Source organism: Dendroctonus ponderosae, unplaced genomic scaffold, assembly GCF_020466585.1.
Source record: "Dendroctonus ponderosae isolate FM_Combo_2020 unplaced genomic scaffold, Dpon_F_20191213v2 Dpon_F_20191213_1, whole genome shotgun sequence".
Lineage (NCBI taxonomy): Eukaryota > Metazoa > Arthropoda > Insecta > Coleoptera > Curculionidae > Dendroctonus > Dendroctonus ponderosae.
This window is the reverse complement of record NW_026017110.1, coordinates 29,419,853-29,425,143: the sequence shown is the minus strand read 5'-3', so window position 1 is coordinate 29,425,143 and position 5,291 is coordinate 29,419,853.

Here is a 5,291-nt window from a genome sequence, read left to right as displayed (position 1 = left end):
AAACAGACCGTAAAGTACATACAGGGGCTGCGCTTTAAGTACGGGGCCTCACAAGATATTGCCTTGGACGTTCGATTACTTTATATATTTTACTTAATTGTTACTGACAATAGAATAAAAACAACATTATTCCAAAAGGCTTACGACTGAAATCTCCATATGAGATCAGAACACAAGTAACAAAAATCTTAGACAGCGCAAGGAAATTAGGGAAAGGATTCAATATCACAGAGGTTAAATAAAATTAAATTCAAAAACGAAATGCATGAATTAACTAATGAGACCGGCCAGAGCCCTTTTTAAAAAACAATTTTATTTCGTTAGATTACAAAAGTTCATAAAATTACTCGTTGACTGCCTACTTCTGACTAAGTGGCCTCCGCACATCTCCTTGGTAGTTATTGTCTCTAAACGGACATATGATCTGCTGGCTCATCAGTTTATGGGGATAGGCGGTCAGTTAACTCATGTCATAAAAGAAGACTTTATTATAACTTATAACATTAACTATAACTTATTATAATTCATAACATTAAACTAGAAAAATAGCTCAACGAGAAAATCAATAAAGACATTTTTAGTATAAAAAATAAACAATTTCTTTACAAAACAAGTATAAATTTATTTAATAAATCATTAACTGATGGCGAAAAACTTGATCTTTCTAAAGGTTTACATTTTTCAATTACACCAAAAATAATTCCAAAGATTGACTTTATTTCTAGTTTAGAGGAAACAACTCAAAATTTACCCGAAGAATAACACGAAGAATTTCGTATAAAATCAAAAATAATTCTAGAAAAACCTTTCAAAGTTAATCAAAACATAAGCTCCATAGAACAAAAAGCATTAATGCCTTTACAAAAAGATAAACCGATTAAAATTCTTCCCGCTGATGAAGGTAATGCGACCGTTATCATGAATTATAATATACAGGGTGGCCATTTTTCATTTTCCATTGGCCAGAATTCGATTGCTTATTCATTACCGTTTTCAAAATTTAGGTACCCGACTTGGTTCCTGAAATATCCTGAAAAGACAAGAAATCAACACTTTTTAATTATCATATAATTCGTAAACTGCTTAAATTAAAAAAAAAGTTAAAAGTGTCTGGTAGAACTTTTTGCGCTGAATTCAATAAGCTGGCACTCGTTGTCATAGTCAACTTGATTTACGAGATAAAAAATAAACTTATGTTTTTTTAAATGGTAATCATAGTTGACTGCTGCCTTTTAAAATCCTTATTTTTTTCTGAATTTAACGATAATTATATGGCCACTTACGCCGACTAAACGTTTAAAATAAGACGTAGTATCGTTTCTGCTATGATCAGTATGATTTAACTATAAAAGTAGCCACGGCAAAAACGATAATTCAGTTAAAGATAGTTAAAGACAGCCTATGGTTAGGTCCGTTTACTCTAAGCTAAAGATAGTTAGTCTACGGTTAGGTTCGGTCACACACATTTCAAATCTGAAATAAAGTGTTTTTAAAAACGCGAGTTTCAAATTAATCAATAAAATTCGATATAACTGTTTGTATGTTTTTTCTCCTTTCGTTGCCGTAAAACTTCAAAAGTGATAAAAGATGTGTAGTAGGCTATGGAAACAAGAACTATATTATCATACAAAGCACAAAACAAAAATGAGACAATTGACAGACACAATCATGTTTACTGAGCTAATGAAAATCATCATCTAATTGAAAATAGGAGAGATCAACGTGTTTTTTTTGAGAATGTCTGGTGAGGCATTTTTAGTGATAAAATTATTGGTCCGTTCTTTTATAATCACAATTTAAATATGGAAAGTTATTTACACTTTTTACCAAATGAGCTTGAAGACGTGTTGAATAGTTTTCCGTTAGCATTGTATCGAAAATTGGCATATTTTCAACATCATAGTGCACCTTCACACAACTCACGAGTTGAATGTGAAGATGCCAAAAAATGCCTGGACGTAAACGGAAGTTAATTTGAACATTTAATTTAAATGATTCATTATTGTTTTGTGCTTTGTGTGATAATATAGTTCTTGTTTCCATAGCCTACTACACTTTTTTTGAAGTTTTACGGCATCAAACGGAGAAAAACATACAAACAATTATATCGTTAAATTCAGAAAAAAAGAAGGATTTTAAAAGGCCCACAGTCAATTATGATTACCATTTAAAAAAACATAAGTTTATTTTTTATCTCGTAAATCTAGTTGACTATGACAACGAGAGCTAGTTTATTGAATTCAAGGCAAAAAGTTTTACCAAAGACAATTTTAACTTTCTTCTAATTTAAGTAGTTTACGAATTATATGATAATTAAAAAAGTGTTGATTTTTTTCCTTTTCAGGATATTTCAGGAACCAAGTCGGGTACCTAAATTTTGAAAACGGTAATGAATAGGCAATCGAATTCTGCCAAATTTTGCCCATTTAACCGATTCTCTATCTTTAAAAATGTAGAAGTTACTCATACAAAGGTTCAGAAAATGGCCACCCTGTGTATCAAAAAATTAACTTTTTAATGAAGGAAGTTCCAACAGAACGTTTTGAAAGGCATTTATAGCACTCTAAAAAAATGTAAACATCAATTCACAGATTACGGTAGATTAAAAAAATTAACAAACACACAATAGTAGATAAAACACCACATTTTTACGGAGTTCCAAAAATTCATAAAGTTAATATTCCTTTACGACCAATAGTTAGTAGTATAAATCCACCTACACATCCCTTAGCCAAATATCTTTTAAACATTTTAAATCCACTAATAAATCTCACAATATTCCATTTACAGTCATGGCGAACAAAGGCTTGATGAATTTTTATCTTATCTGAACAATAAAGAACCAACAATTAAATGCACTATTGAAAAAGAACAAAATCACCAAATTCCTTTTATCGATATAATAATTGAGAAATTTAGACGCCTTTAGAAGCCTATTCATACTAACCGGTAATTAAATTTGAACTCAAATCACCCGATAATGGTAAAAAAAGGTACCGTGAAAAGTATATGATTGAGCAAAAACAATTTGTAATCAATCTAATTTTTCCAAAGAAAAACAATTCATAAAATACATTTTAAATTTCAATAATTATCCAAAATGTTTTAACGAAATTGAATATCAATATCAAATATAAGTTCTTTAGTGGTCGTTGTACGGAGTAGACGTGTCCGCGAGTCCGGCGAAGCAAAGTGCGATAAGCGAAATAGATATCATTCCACGCGATGTGATATCGGCGGTAAAAAAAACCGTTAAAATATCGTGAAAATGTGCGACCAAATAAAGGCAATAGAAACTCGCTTGGGAGAGATTAATAAAAAAAGGGGTGAAATTGCAGACCCGAGTGAACAAATTCTCTGGGTCCAACCAACTGGAACAAAATATACAGGCGAAAATTCGAAGGCCACCCCCGGTGGTTGTTAGTAATATTGTAGACTACAACAAAATAAAAAGCCAACTGAACAGTAAAAAATTAAAATTCAATGCCGCACTACCGAATAATAACCAGATGAAGTTCAATGTAGAAACCCCAGAAGAATATGGAGATTTGACAGAAATACTAAATGAAGATAAACAAGAATGGCATTCTTATGAAAATAAACAACAAAGACCGATCAGAGTAATGTTCAAAAATCTTCACCCGTCGTGTAGCACTGAAGAGCTATTACAGGAGCTGAAAGGCTCTAAAGCAATCAGTGTTCTAAATAAACTAAAGAAAATCTCGAGGAACCAGAAGACAGAATATATCAAGTTGCCATTATTTATAGCAACTTTTGAAAATACTGAAGACGTCAAAAAAGTATTTGAAATACAATATCTAGCCAACTCGAAAATTGTTGTGGAATCACTCAAAACAGCCCAACTGATTCCACAATGCAAAAAGTGCTGAAGATTTGGACACACGCAAAAATATTGCAATAGAGTACCAGTGTGTGTCAAGTGTGCTGGGAATCATCTTACTGCGTCATGTACTAAACATAGAGTAAGTAACATAATATAATACCTTACTTACTTATTACACTGCACTTATTACTTTCTCTATGGTACTACACCCAAAATCACTAAGTGCTCCAACTGCGGTGAAGCGCACCCAGCTAACCATAGAGGATGTACTGTTGCCGAAGCATTACAACAGAGGAGAGATCAAGATAAAAGACGATCGCTGAAAAATGCAGCAATAAATGCTGGCACCCTAAGCATAGAGAAGACGAACAAAATTAATACTCTCTCCTATGCTGAAACTGCTAGGAAAAATAAAAATCCGCAACCCGCCCAACAAGCATCGAACCTAATTGAAAGAAACTCTGTTCAAGACATGATGCGACGAATGATGGATAGGCTGGATAGTATCAATGATAGCCTCAATATTTTGGAGACAAAAGCAACAGGAGCCATTCCAAAAAGAAATAAATAATGAATGAATACCAAAGAATTACGAATTGTTACCTGGAACACCAATGGTATAATTGGTAAAAAAAACCGAACTGGAAGTATTTCTACATAGTCAACACATTGATGTCTGCTTAGTCTCAGAAACACATCTCACCAATCAATCATTTGTTGAAATACATGGTTATAAATGCTATCATTCCATCCATCCCGACAACCAAGCCAAGGGAGGAAGTGCCATTTTCATCAAAGAGTCTATTAATCATCATGAAGAACTTCCAATCCAACAGGTGAGTACACAACTAACTACAGTAGTAATAAAAACTACAAAACAAAATTTTAAAGTTGGAGCCATTTATATACCACCGAGATATAATCTTAAAGATTCATACTAGGAGGAGACTTTAATGCTAAACACGTAGATTGGGGCGCAAGAATAACAAATACAAAAGGAAAAGCGTTGAGAGAAGCTATTAGAAATATGAGCGGTAACTTTCATTCCACGGGAAAACCAACTCACTGGCCGGCGGATAGGACAAAAATCCCAGATTTATTGGACTTTTTTATCTCCAGAAAAGTATCATCGAATTACATCGAAATTAATGACTGCTTTGACCTTGAATCAGACCATTCAGCAGTAGTCATGACTATGAGTGAGAAAATCATTAAAAGGGAAGCCAAGCCAACACTCACCAACAAAACAACGCATTGGAAGTGCTTCCAAGCTGACCTACAAGAGGAAATCACGTTGAACTTAAGATTTAAAACAGCCGAACAACTCGACATAGAAACCGAAAAAATTACGACTCTGCTGCAAACAGTTGCTTACAAAAACACCAAAGAAATTACTCACATCACGAAAGGAGTAAACTATCCGGTTGAAATTCGGATTTTAGTCAAA